At 39.7% G+C, this 14,305-nt stretch overlaps 1 long non-coding RNA gene across 1 annotated transcript in view; it reads left to right on the plus strand.

Moving 5' to 3' along the window:
* The first annotated feature begins 282 nt into the window (after positions 1-282).
* LOC135969537 (uncharacterized) overlaps positions 283-14,305 on the plus strand; it is a 164,858-nt gene continuing 150,835 nt past the window's right edge. Inside the window, exon 1 of the long non-coding RNA XR_010584798.1 lies at positions 283-363. This is a non-coding gene — a long non-coding RNA (uncharacterized lncRNA). The remainder of the gene's footprint in view (positions 364-14,305) is intronic.

Raw genomic sequence — 14,305 nt, forward strand, 5'->3', positions numbered from 1 at the left:
CCTAATTTTCTCATATCAGAAGTAGGGCTCAATCACCCTGGACACAGCTTCCAGCTCTATACCACAGCCACTGGCTTGAGGAACTTCTCTAAGTTCCTCTAAGAGAAGAACTTAGAGGCATCCTTCCTGCCTAGCAGGTAGGGCTGTCTTCTTTCCTGCTTCCTTTAAATGAACCACTAGGCATCTGCCCTCAAACTTAAAGTGATCCACAGTCTAATCCCTTATAAATACTGCTAGTCATTGCATGCATCACTCTCTCTCTTTTTCTTTCTCCTCTCTCAGCCGGACTCTTCATTCCTGCCTTGTGTGACCCAGGGATGGAGGACTGCCCTTCCAACTCATTATCCTCTTTGCCCAGGAGCTGTAAGTAAAAATCTTTGAACTTGTTTCGTATTCTAGTGGTGTACTGAATTTGTATTTTCCATCTGAAGAAATAGGGGCTACCCCAGACCAGGTTTTCTTCAGGATACAGGCAAGAACTCGGTTGGGCTCCCAGCACTGGAGCAATGGTCAGGCAGGCATAAACTGGACATGGGTCAGACGAGAGCCACAGGGATGTCGGCCAGTATAAACAAGTTTCCTGTGTGAGAAACTATCTGATCACAGGTTGAACAACTAGTCATTAGACTGTCTGCCAGGCAAAAGAAGGATCCTGTGAAAGGCACACTGTAAACGCCGAAGTTCAGCTCCCCTTCATTTCCCATCAGGGCAGCGTTGCTCACAGCTCTGATCCTGGAACCCTTATTTAGCTGAGGGCTCTCAAAACTGTTTCTTCAAAAGAGAAAATAGAAGGCTAGTAGATAATTCTATAAACAAAACCATTCTAGTGGTCAATACAGATTATTACCAATGAGATCCATATGGGTCATCAAAAGGATTATGATGTCATTTTCAACACCCAGCTGTAACCTTCAGTTGAAAGTCCAGTTCGACATAAAAGTTTACCATTTTCAAATCCCCTCCCACACTGCTTTACCCCCTTACAAGGTTATGACTAAAAGCACAACCATTTAAAATAATCATTTTATGAAATTACATGCAAATAGAAGAAATCATGTTCAAATTGAAGAAAATGACCATGTTTTTCATATTCAATCTTTAGAAAATAGGTTTTAAAATAAGTGGTATACCATCCTTACTTTTTTCTGGTTAATGAGGAGCAAAATATGTGCCCTCAGGATCAGGAGCCCTAGAGTTCAAATGATCAATGCAATTGTAAAAATTTCTTACCCTGCATGTTGAACTTAAAGTCTCATAAGAAAAGATTTTATTTGTGCTATTAGAAGGTTACTGCCTAAAGCCTTCACTTTTCCAGAAAGTATTGTTAAGATTTAAAATAATTGCAATAAAAACCAGTCTACATTTTTCAAAGTTTGAAGAATGGTGGCTTGGTCTGAGAATTTGAATTTATTTTTTGCTCTTTTCATTATATGAATTTATGAATACTTTACCTTTAAAATGCAATGAATATAATTCAACTGTTAATTTTTAATTTTTTATTATTATTATACTTTAAGTTCTAGGGTACATGTGCATAACGTGCAGGTTTGTTACATATGTATACTTGTGTCATGTTGCTGTGCTGCACCCATCAACTCGTCAGTACCCATCAACTCATCATTTACCTCAGGTATATCGGTGTAAAAAATCAGTTCTTGCAAAATTAACAGTTGAACATAACTCCCAATGTTCAACTGTTAATTTTGCAAGAACTGATTTTTTACACCGAGCACATCTACTCACAGCACATCTTGCTTTTAACTTCCATGTAAAATAACCTTTTCTGCTTAAGCAACTCTTCTAGTGACATTATCACCATCTCACTAAGTTTATTCTTATATGGAATTGCAGCCTGCTAGGAACTGGAGGAGGTACGTTCTGGTTGACTTGTTTTAAGATCAAATAAAACAATCAATTACTCTATTCTTTCTAACTTATCTTCTTCTTTTTCTTTCTCTCGTTTCCACCTTTCCCTTGCCAGGTGTGAGACAGATGGTCATGCAGTGGAGAATAAATGAGGACCCTTTAATCCAGCTGGTGCTTTGCTTGTCTCACTTGTGGTGTTGGATGCATTCGGCTAACAGTGGGAATCCGGGGGACTGTGTGGTAAGGATGAGTGGGGTCATATACTGGGCTGCCTTTTTTCCCAGTACACAGTGGAATGGCCATGCAAGTTGTTAAAATACTAAAATATTTTTGCACTTGTTGATAAATAGCAACTGGTTAGGGCCCCTTAACACTAAGCTGTTCCCGTCACCCACGACCCTGGATTCCTGTGTCCCAGCTCTGGAGTATTTGGACCTGCCTTCCCACATCCATTTGGATTGATACCTGGTACAAAAAGAAGCCTTAGAACTTCTGTTACTGCTTTTTAAAACCACTTGTATCTATTTGTTTTTACCCTATATGCAACCCAACTAATTCTTATATATGTTAGAATAGTAGTTGTTTTAGTCCACTTTGCATTCCCATAAAGGAGTACCCAAGACTGGGTAATTTATAAAGAAAAGAGGTTTGTTTGGTTCACAGTTCTGGAGGCTGTACAAGCATGGCATCAACATCTGCTCAGCTTCTGGTGAGGCCTCAGGAATCTTTTACTCTTGGCAGAAGGCGAGGGTGGGGCAGGCATGTCACATGGTGAGAGAGGAAAAAAGAGAAGGGGGGGTGCCAAGCTCTTTTAACAACCAGCTCTTTCCTGAACTAATAGAGTGAAAACTCAGTGATTATCACAGGGAAAGCACCAAGCCATTCATAAAGGATCCACCCCATGACACTAACACTTCCTACTAGGCCCCACCTCCAACATTGAGGATCACATTTGAACAAGAGATTTAGAAGGGACAAATATCCATATTATATCAGTAGTCAAAAGCACAATTTCTGGTGTTAGGAAATCTCTCTGTATATATGTGTGTGTGTCAGTGTACACACACACACTATATATATATATATATACACACACACACACATATATATGCAAATCACAGCCTAACTAGGACCGAGTTCCTTAATTTTCTTGAACCTCAATATCTTCAACTATAAAATGTAGAATATAATAATATTTGTCTTGCAGAGTTGTTGAGATGATTAAGTGAAATAATGTATGTAAAGTGTTAGCAATGTTCCTGGCAATAAGTAAATTTAACGTTAATTATAGCTAACATTGTTTTCATGCTGCTTCATGCTTGAAGGTAGTCCTGTGAAATGTATTCATCTCTATCCACCTGCCCAGAAATCAAGGTTTAGATTGTCAACATTAAGCATTCTTCCTTACTCTGAAATCTAATTCAAAACTTACTAGAGTCTAGTTCAATATCTAATGTATTTTACTTATTGAAATTGTTTTCTTATTTTATAAAGGTTTCATTGCAACAATTCCTGAAACTTCTGTGTGTCAATGCCTGATTACACATACACAACTCCTCTTCACAGATTCTCTTTTCTTCTGTGTGCTTATTGTGAGCCATGCCCACTCCCACTTCCCTCTTATTGTTTACCTATTTTCTCCCACCTAGAATTCTCTTTCCATTAATTCTAATCTTTATGATTTAAGGCCACTGTAAATTCCTGTCTACTCTGGAAAAACCTCCCCAAATATCCAGTCTCAATAATGCCTTCTCCTTTGGCCTTTAGCAGAATTTATAACTTTGGATCCCCACTTTAAAACCAATTCACTCTATTGTTTCCAGTGAGTCTTTTCTTTACAACTAGATTGTACATGTCTTGAAGGCACGGACCTGAGTTTAGACAGTCATAGGAAGTATCATAACGGGGCTTTAATGGCCCAGCAGTTTTTTGAGAGGTCACAAGGAATATGAGTTTTCTAAAATATAAAAACACTTTAGACAGAGAAAGGAAAAATATTTTTTGAAAGTTGATAAGTATAGCAGAGCACGTTAAAACAAGACAAAACAAAAACCCCTTCTTGGAATTAGAGAGGATGGAGCAAGATGGCGGAATAGAAGGCTTCACCAATTGTTCCCAGCCCAGTCCCCACAAGGACACCAAGTAAACAACTATCTACACGGAAAAAACACTTTCATAAAAACAGAAAACCTGGTGAGCATTCACAGTACCTGATTTTAACTTTTTAACTTCATATTACTGAAAGATGCACTGAAAAGGTGGAAAGAACAGTTTGGAGTTTTCATGGATACCACCCCTTCCTACCCTCTGCAATGGGGACCTTGGTGGAGAGAACATCTCTGAGCACTGAGGTAGGAAGAACACAGCAATTGTGAGGCATTGAACTCAGTGCTATCCTGTTAAAGCAGAAGCAAAAATGCGAACAAACTCAGCTGGTGCCTGCCCACGGAGGGAGCTTTTAAACCAGCCCTAGCCAGAGGGGAATTGTAAATCTCAGTGATAGGTTGGAGCTTGAATGCCTGCAAACCTCACCACAGAGGGCTCCAGTGCACTGTGTCTCCAAGTAAATGTGAAAGGCTAACCCGTAAGGACTGAAACTCTTAGGCAAGTCCTAGTACTGAAACAGGCCCGTAGGCAGTGGACAGTGGACAGTGGGGCAGAAGGGGATGCAACCTACTGAGACACCAGCTGGGAAAACCAAGAGAGTGCTGGCATCTCCCCTCCTCTAACCCTAGGCTGTAGAGCTTGAGGGTCCAAAAGAGACAATTTTTTTTCTGCTTCAGGAGAGGGGGGGGAAGAGAGGGAAGGACTCTGTCTTGCATCCTGGATGCCAACTCAGCCACAGCAGGATAGAGCACCAGGTAGAGTTGTGAGGCCCCCATTCTAGGCCCTAGATTCCAGATGAGATTTTTAGATACACCCTGGGCCAGAAGGGAACCCACTGCCTTGAAGGAAAGGACCCAGTCTTGGTAGCATTCATCACTTGCTAACTGAAGCACCCTTGGACCCTGAATAACCAGCACTGATACCCAGGTACTATGTTGAGGGCCTTGGGTGAGTCTCTGAGACTTGCTGGCTTCAGGTGAAACTCAATACATTACCTGTATGTATAAAATATTATTAGAGCTGAAGAAGGAGATAGGACCACATACAATAATAGTGGGAGACTTTAAGACCCCACTTTCAGCATTAGATGGATCTCCCAGACAGAAAATCAACAAACATCAGACTGCACTAAAGATCACATGGATCTAATAGGTATTTACAGAACGTTTCATCCAAGAGCTGCAGAATACACATTCTTTTTCTCAGTATGTAAATCATTCTGAAGGATAGACCATATGTTAGGTCACAAAACAAGTCTTTAAACATTAAAAAAATTGAAATAATATCAAACATCTTCTCTGACCACAATGAAATAAAAGTAGAAATTAATAAGAAGAGGAATTTTGGAAATTGTACAAATACATGGAAATTAAAGAGTATGCTCCTGAATGACCAGTGTGTCAATGAAGAAATTAAGATGGAAATTAAAAAATTTCTTGAAACAATTGATAATGGAAACACAACCAAAACCTATGGGATACAGCAAAAGCAGTACTAAGAGATAAGTTTATAGTTATAAGTGTGTACATTTTCGGAAGAAAAACTCCAAATGAACAATCTAACAGTACATCTTAAAGAACTAGAAAAGAAAGAATAAACCAAATTCAGAATGAGCAGAAGTAACGAAAGAAAAAAATCAGGGCAGAAATAAATGAAATTGAAATAAAAAAAATCCAAGGGACCAATGAAACAAAAAGTTGGTTTGTAGAAAAGTTAAACAAAAGTGACAAACCTTTAGCCAGACTAACTAAGAAAAAAGAGAGAAGATACAAATAAATAAAATCAGATATGAAAATGGAGACATTACAATTCATAGTGGCTACTATGAGCAACTGTATGACAATAAGTTGGAAAATCTAGAAGGAATGGACAAACTCCTAGATATATACAACTTTCTAAGGTTTAAGTTGGAGGAAATCCAAAAGCTGAACAGACCAATTGCAAATAATGAGATTGAAGCCATCATAAAAAGTCTCCCAGTAAGATAAAAAGCCTGGGACCTCATGGTTTTGCTGCTGAATTCTACCAAACATTTAAAGAACTAATAGAAATTCAACTCAAACTACTCTGAAAAATAGAGGAGGGAATACTTCCAAACTCATTCTATGAGGCTAATATTACTCTGATACCAAACCAGACAAAGACACATCAACAACAAAAAAAATGATAGCCCAATATCTGCATGAATGTTGATGTAAAAATTATCAACAAAATACTAGCAAACCAAATTCAACAATGTATTAGAAAGATTAGTCATCAAGACCAAGGAGGATTTCTCCCAGGGATGCAAGGATGGCTCAACTTATGCAAATCAATGAAAGTGATACATCATATCAACAGAATGAAGGATAAAAATAATATGATCATTTCAATTGATGCTAGAAAAGCATTTGATAAAACTAGACATCACTTCATGATAAAATTCCTCAAAAAACTGGGGATAGAAGGAAATATCTCAACATAATAAAAGCCATATACAATAGAACCATAGTTAGTATCATACTGAATGGGGAAAAAGTGAAAACCTTTCCTCTAAAACCTGGAACATTACAAGGATGCCCACTGTCAGCACTGTTATTCAAAATAGTACTGAAAGTCCTAGCTAGAGCAAAGGGCATCCAAACTTGAAAGGAAGAAGTCAAATTATCCTTGTTTGCAGATGATATTATCTTATTTGGAAAAATATAAGGAATCCATAAGAAAACTATTAGAATTGATAAACAAATTTAGTAAAGTTGCAGGATGCAATATCAGCATACAAAAATCAGTAGCATTTATATATGCCAAGAGTGAACTATGTGAAAAAGAAATTTTAAAAGTAATCCCATTTACAATAGTCACAAATGAAATTAAATACCTGGGAACTAACTAGAAAAGTTAAATATCTCTGTAATGAAAACTGTGAAACACTGATGAAAGAAATTAAAAAGGACACAGAAAAATGGAAAAATTTTCTATGTTCTTGGATTAGAACAATAAATATTGTAAGTCATATACAGATTCAATGTAATCCCTATGAAAATTCAATGACATTCTTCACAGATATAGAAAAAAATTTTTAAAATGTATATGGAACCACAGAAGACCCAGAATAGCCAAAACTATCCTAAGCCAAAAGAAAAAATTAGGTAAGGGCAGAGCAAGATGGCCGAATAGGAACAGCTCCAGTCTCCAACTCCCAGCGCGAGCGACACAAAAGACTGGTGATTTCTGCATTTTCAGCTGAGGTACTGGGTTCATCTCACTGGGGAGTGCCGGACGATCGGTGCTGGTCAGCTGCTGCAGCCCGACCAGCGAGAGCTGAAGCAGGGCGAGGCATTGCCTCACCTGGGAAGCGCAAGGGGGAAGGGAATCCCTTTTCCTAGCCAGGGGAACTGAGACACACAACACCTAGAAAATCGGGTAACTCCCACCCCAATACTGCACTTTAAGCAAACAGGCACACCAGGAGATCATATCCCACACCTGGCCGGGAGGGTCCCACACCCACTGAGCCTCCCTCATTGCTAGCACAGCAGTCTGTGATCTACCGGCAAGGCAGCAGAGAGGCTGAGGGAAGGGGCGCCCGCCATTGCTGAGGCTTAAGTAGGTAAACAAAGCCGCTGGGAAGCTCGAACTGGGTGGAGCTCACAGCAGCTCAAGGAAACCTGCCTGTCTCTGTAGACTCCACCCCTGGGGACAGGGCACAGTAAACAATAACAAACTCAGCCGAAACCTCTGCAGATGCAAACGACTCTGTCTGACAGCTTTGAAGAGAGCAGTGGATCTCCCAACATGGAGGTTGAGATCTGAGAAGGGACAGACTCCCTGCTCAAGTGGGTCCCTGACCCCTGAGTAGCCTAACTGGGAGACATCCCCCACCAGGGGCAGTCTGACACCCTACACCTCACAGGGTGGAGTACACCCCTGAGAGGAAGCTTCCAAAGCAAGAATCAGACAGGTAAAATTGCTGTTCAGAAATATTCTATCTTCTGCAGCCTCTGCTGCTGATACCCAGGCAAACAGGGTCTGGAGTGGACCTCAAGCAATCTCCAACAGACCTACAGCTGAGGGTCCTGACTGTTAGAAGGAAAACTATCAAACAGGAAGGACACCTACACCAAAACCCCATCAGTACATCACCATCATCAAAGACCAGAGACAGATAAAACCACAAAGATGGGGGAAAAGCAGGGCAGAAAAGCTGGAAATTCAAAAAATAAGAGCGCATCTCCCCCGGCAAAGGAGCGCAGCTCATCACCAGCAACGGATCAAAGCTGGACGGAGAATGACTTTGACGAGATGAGAGAAGAAGGCTTCAGTCCATCAAATTTCTCAGAGCTAAAGGAGGAATTACGTACCCAGCGCAAAGAAACTAAAAATCTTGAAAAAAAAGTGGAAGAATTGATGGCTAGAGTAATTAATGCAGAGAAGGTCATAAACGAAATGAAAGAGATGAAAACCATGACACGAGAAATACGTGACAAATGCACAAGCTTCAGTAACCGACTCGATCAACTGGAAGAAAGAGTATCAGCGATTGAGGATCAAATGAATGAAATGAAGCGAGAAGAGAAACCAAAAGAAAAAAGAAGAAAAAGAAATGAACAAAGCCTGCAAGAAGTATGGGATTATATAAAAAGACCAAATCTACGTCTGATTGGGGTGCCTGAAAGTGAGGGGGAAAATGGAACCAAGTTGGAAAACACTCTTCAGGATATCATCCAGGAGAACTTCCCCAACCTAGTAGGGCAGGCCAACATTCAAATCCAGGAAATACAGAGAACGCCACAAAGATACTCCTCGAGAAGAGCAACTCCAAGACACATAATTGCCAGATTCACCAAAGTTGAAATGAAGGAAAAAATCTTAAGGGCAGCCAGAGAGAAAGGTCGAGTTACCCACAAAGGGAAGCCCATCAGACTAACAGCAGATCTCTCGGCAGAAACTCTCCAAGCCAGAAGAGAGTGGGGGCCAATATTCAACATTCTTAAAGAAAAGAATTTTAAACCCAGAATTTCATATCCAGCCAAACTAAGTTTCATAAGTGAAGGAGAAATAAAATCCTTTACAGATAAGCAAATGCTTAGAGATTTTGTCACCACTAGGCCTGCCTTACAAGAGACCCTGAAGGAAGCACTAAACATGGAAAGGAACAACTGGTACCAGACATTGCAAAAACATGCCAACATGTAAAGACCATCGAGGCAAGGAAGAAACTGCATCAACTAACGAGCAAAATAACCAGTTAATATCATAATGGCAGGATCAAGTTCACACATAACAATCTTAACCTTAAATGTAAATGGACTAAATGCTCCAATTAAAAGACACAGACTGGCAAACTGGATAAAGAGTCAAGACCCATCAGTCTGCTGTATTCAGGAGACCCACCTCACATGCAGAGACATACATAGGCTCAAAATAAAGGGATGGAGGAAGATTTACCAAGCAAATGGAGAACAAAAAATAGCGGGGATTGCAATACTAGTCTCTGATAAAACAGACTTTAAACCATCAAAGATCAAAAGAGACAAAGAAGGCCATTACATAATGGTAAAGGGATCAATTCAACAGGAAGAGCTAACTATCCTAAATATATATGCACCCAATACAGGAGCACCCAGATTCATCAAGCAAGTCCTTAGAGACTTACAAAGAGACTTAGACTCCCATACAATAATAATGGGAGACTTCAACACTCCACTGTCAGCATTAGACAGATCAACGAGGCAGAAAGTTAACAAGGATATCCAGGAATTGAACTCATCTCTGCAGCAAGCAGACCTAATAGACATCTATAGAACTCTCCACCCCAAATCAACAGAATATACATTCTTCTCAGCACCACATCGTACTTACTCCAAAATTGACCACGTAATTGGAAGTAAAGCACTCCTCAGCAAATGTACAAGAACAGAAATTATAACAAACTGTCTCTCAGACCACAGTGCAATCAAACTAGAACTCAGGACTACGAAACTCAATCAAAACCGCTCAACTACATGGAAACTGAACAACCTGCTCCTGAATGACTACTGGGTACATAACGAAATGAAGGCAGAAATAAAGATGTTCTTTGAAACCAATGAGAACAAAGATACAACATACCAGAATCTCTGGGACACATTTAAAGCAGTGTGTAGAGGGAAATTTATAGCACTAAATGCCCACAAGAGAAAGCAGGAAAGATCTAAAATTGACACTCTAACATCGCAATTAAAAGAACTAGAGAAGCTAGAGCAAACACCTTCGAAAGCTAGCAGAAGGCAAGAACTAACTAAGATCAGAGCAGAACTGAAGGAGATAGAGACACAAAAAACCCTCCAAAAAATCAATGAATCCAGGAGTTGGTTTTTTGAAAATATCAACAAAATTGACAGACCACTAGCAAGACTAATAAAGAAAAGAGAGAAGAACCAAATTGACGCAATTAAAAATGATCAAGGGGATATCACCACCGACCCCACAGAAATACAAACTACCATCAGAGAATACTATAAACACCTCTACGCAAATAAACTGGAAAATCTAGAAGAAATGGATAATTTCCTGGACACTTACACTCTTCCAAGACTAAACCAGGAAGAAGTTGAATCCCTGAATAGACCAATAGCAGGCTCTGAAATTGAGGCAATAATTAATAGCCTACCAACCAAAAAAAGTCCAGGACCAGATGGATTCACAGCTGAATTCTACCAGAGGTACAAGGAGGAGCTGGTACCATTCCTTCTGAAACTATTCCAATCAATAGAAAAAGAGGGAATCCTCCCTAACTCATTTTATGAGGCCAACATCATCCTGATACCAAAGCCTGGCAGAGACACAACAAAAAAAGAGAATTTTAGACCAATATCCCTGATGAACATCGATGCAAAAATCCTCAATAAAATACTGGCAAACCGGATTCAGCAACACATCAAAAAGCTTATCCACCATGATCAAGTGGGCTTCATCCCTGGGATGCAAGGCTGGTTCAACATTCGCAAATCAATAAACATAATCCAGCATATAAACAGAACCAAAGACAAGAACCACATGATTATCTCAATAGATGCAGAAAAGGCTTTTGACAAAATTCAACAGCCCTTCATGCTAAAAACGCTCAATAAATTCGGTATTGATGGAACGTACCTCAAAATCATAAGAGCTATTTATGACAAACCCACAGCCAATATCATACTGAATGGGCAAAAACTGGAAAAATTCCCTTTGAAAACTGGCACAAGACAGGGATGCCCTCTCTCACCACTCCTATTCAACATAGTGTTGGAAGTTCTGGCTAGGGCAATCAGGCAAGACGAAGAAATCAAGGGTATTCAGTTAGGAAAAGAAGAAGTCAAATTGTCCCTGTTTGCAGATGACATGATTGTATATTTAGAAAACCCCATTGTCTCAGCCCAAAATCTCCTTAAGCTGATAAGCAACTTCAGCAAAGTCTCAGGATACAAAATTAATGTGCAAAAATCACAAGCATTCTTATACACCAGTAACAGACAAACAGAGAGCCAAATCAGGAATGAACTTCCATTCACAATTGCTTCAAAGAGAATCAAATACCTAGGAATCCAACTTACAAGGGATGTAAAGGACCTCTTCAAGGAGAAATACAAACCACTGCTCAGTGAAATAAAAGAGGACACAAACAAATGGAAGAACATACCATGCTCATGGATAGGAAGAATCAATATCGTGAAAATGGCCATACTGCCCAAGGTAATTTATAGATTCAATGCCATCCCCATCAAGCTATCAATGAGTTTCTTCACAGAATTGGAAAAAACTGCTTTAAAGTTCGTATGGAACCAAAAGAGCCCGCATCTCCAAGACAATCCGAAGTCAAAAGAACAAAGCTGGAGGCATCACGCTACCTGACTTCAAACTATACTACAAGGCTACAGTAACCAAAACAGCATGGTACTGGTACCAAAACAGAGATATAGACCAATGGAACAGAACAGAGTCCTCAGAAATAATACCACACATCTACAGCCATTTGATCTTTGACAAACCTGAGAGAAACAAGAAATGGGGAAAGGATTCCCTATTTAATAAATGGTGCTGGGAAAATTGGCTAGCCATAAGTAGAAACCTGAAACTGGATCCTTTCCTTACTCCTTATATGAAAATTAATTCAAGATGGATTAGAGACTTAAATGTTAGACCTAATACCATAAAAATCCTAGAGGAAAACCTAGGTAGTACCATTCAGGACATAGGCATGGGCAAAGACTTCATGTTGAAAACACCAAAAGCAACAGCAGCAAAAGCCAAAATTGACAAATGGGATCTAATTAAACTAAAGAGCTTCTGCACAGCAAAAGAAACTACCATCAGAGTGAACAGACAACCTACAGAATGGGAGAAAATTTTTGCAATCTACTCATCTGACAAAGGACTAATATCCAGAACCTACAAAGAACTCAAACAAATTTACAAGAAAAAAACAAACAACCCCATCAAAAAGTGGGCAAAGGATATGAACAGACATTTCTCAAAAGAAGACATTCATACAGCCAACAGACACATGAAAAAATGCTCATCATCACTGGCCATCAGAGAAATGCAAATCAAAACCACAATGAGATACCATCTCACACCAGTTAGAATGGCGATCATTAAAAAGTCTGGAAACAACAGGTGTTGGAGAGGATGTGGAGAAATAGGAACACTTTTACACTGTTGGTGGGATTGTAAACTAGTTCAACCATTATGGAAAACAGTATGGCGATTCCTCAAGGATCTAGAACTAAATGTACCATATGACCCAGCCATCCCATTACTGGGTATATACCCAAAGGATTATAAATCATGCTGCTATAAAGACACATGCACACGTATGTTTATTGCAGCACTATTCACAATAGCAAAGACTTGGAATCAACCCAAATGTCCATCAGTGACAGATTGGATTAAGAAAATGTGGCACATATACACCATGGAATACTATGCAGCCATCAAAAAGGATGAGTTTGTGTCCTTTGTAGGGACATGGATGCAGCTGGAAACCATCATTCTTAGCAAACTATCACAAGAACAGAAAAGCAAACACTGCATGTTCTCACTCATAGGTGGGAACTGAACAATGAGATCACTAGGACTCAGGAAGGGGAACATCACACACCGGGGCCTATCATGGGGAGGGGGGAGGGGGGAGGGATTGCATTGGGAGTTATACCTGATGTAAATGACGAGTTGATGGGTGCAGCACACCAACATGGCACAAGTATACATATGTAACAAACCTGCACGTTATGTACATGTACCCTACAACTTAAAGTATAATAATAATAAATAAATTTAAAAATAAATAAATAAATAAATAAATAAATAAAAAGAAAAAATTAGAGTAATCCCATTACCTGACTTCAAATTATACTATAGAGCTATAGTAACCAAAACAGCATGGTACTGACATAAAAACAGACACATAAAACAATGGGACAGAATAGAGAATGCAGAAACAAATCCACACACCTATAGTGAACTCGTTTTTAACAAAGGTGCCAAGAACATACACTGGGGAAAAGACAGTCTCTTCAATAAATTGGGAAACTGAATCAATATGCAAAAGAATGAAATTAGACCCCTATTGCTTGCCATATACAGAAACCAAATCAAATCAAAATGGACTAAAGACTTAAATCTGTCCAGGTGTGGTGGCTCACGCCTGTCATCCCAGCACTTTGGGAGGCCAAGGCAGGTGGATCACCTGAGGTCAGGAGTTTGAGACCAGCCTGGTCAATATGGCGAAGCCCCATCTCTACTAAAAATACAAAAAATGGTGGTGGATGCCTGTAATCCCAGCTACTCGGGAGGCTGAGGCTGGAGAATCACTTGAACCCAGGAGGCAGAGGTTGCAGTGAGCCTAGATTGTGCCACTGCACTCCAGCCTAGGCAACATGTGTGAAACTGTGTTTCAAAAAAAAAAAAAAAAAAAAAGATTTAAATCTAAGACCTCAGTGTCTCTTTAGGTCATCTCCAGAGGGAAAGAAATCAGAAATATTCCCTAAATATTACCAAATATATGTCTTAGAATTAAGTCTTCTCAGACTTAATGGACTTGATATGGGTCTAGTGTCCATCCCTGAACCAGTCACTGTGGCCAGGGGGACGGAGTGTGCTGATTGGCTTAATCTAATTCATGTGCTACCCTCTGATATCTTGGGTTGGTGTCAGGTTCACTGAAAATACACAGGCTAGGATTGGGGACTACAGATCCTTAAGCAAAGAAAACTCTTGTTAACATAAGAAAGGAGTATATGCTGGCCGGAATGTGTCCTACAGCTATTGATTCCTTCTTTATTCCATACTATTTACATCCCACCTCAGAATGGACAAGTCTTTGTATCGG

This window comes from Macaca fascicularis, chromosome 2 (assembly GCF_037993035.2).
Source record: "Macaca fascicularis isolate 582-1 chromosome 2, T2T-MFA8v1.1".
Lineage (NCBI taxonomy): Eukaryota > Metazoa > Chordata > Mammalia > Primates > Cercopithecidae > Macaca > Macaca fascicularis.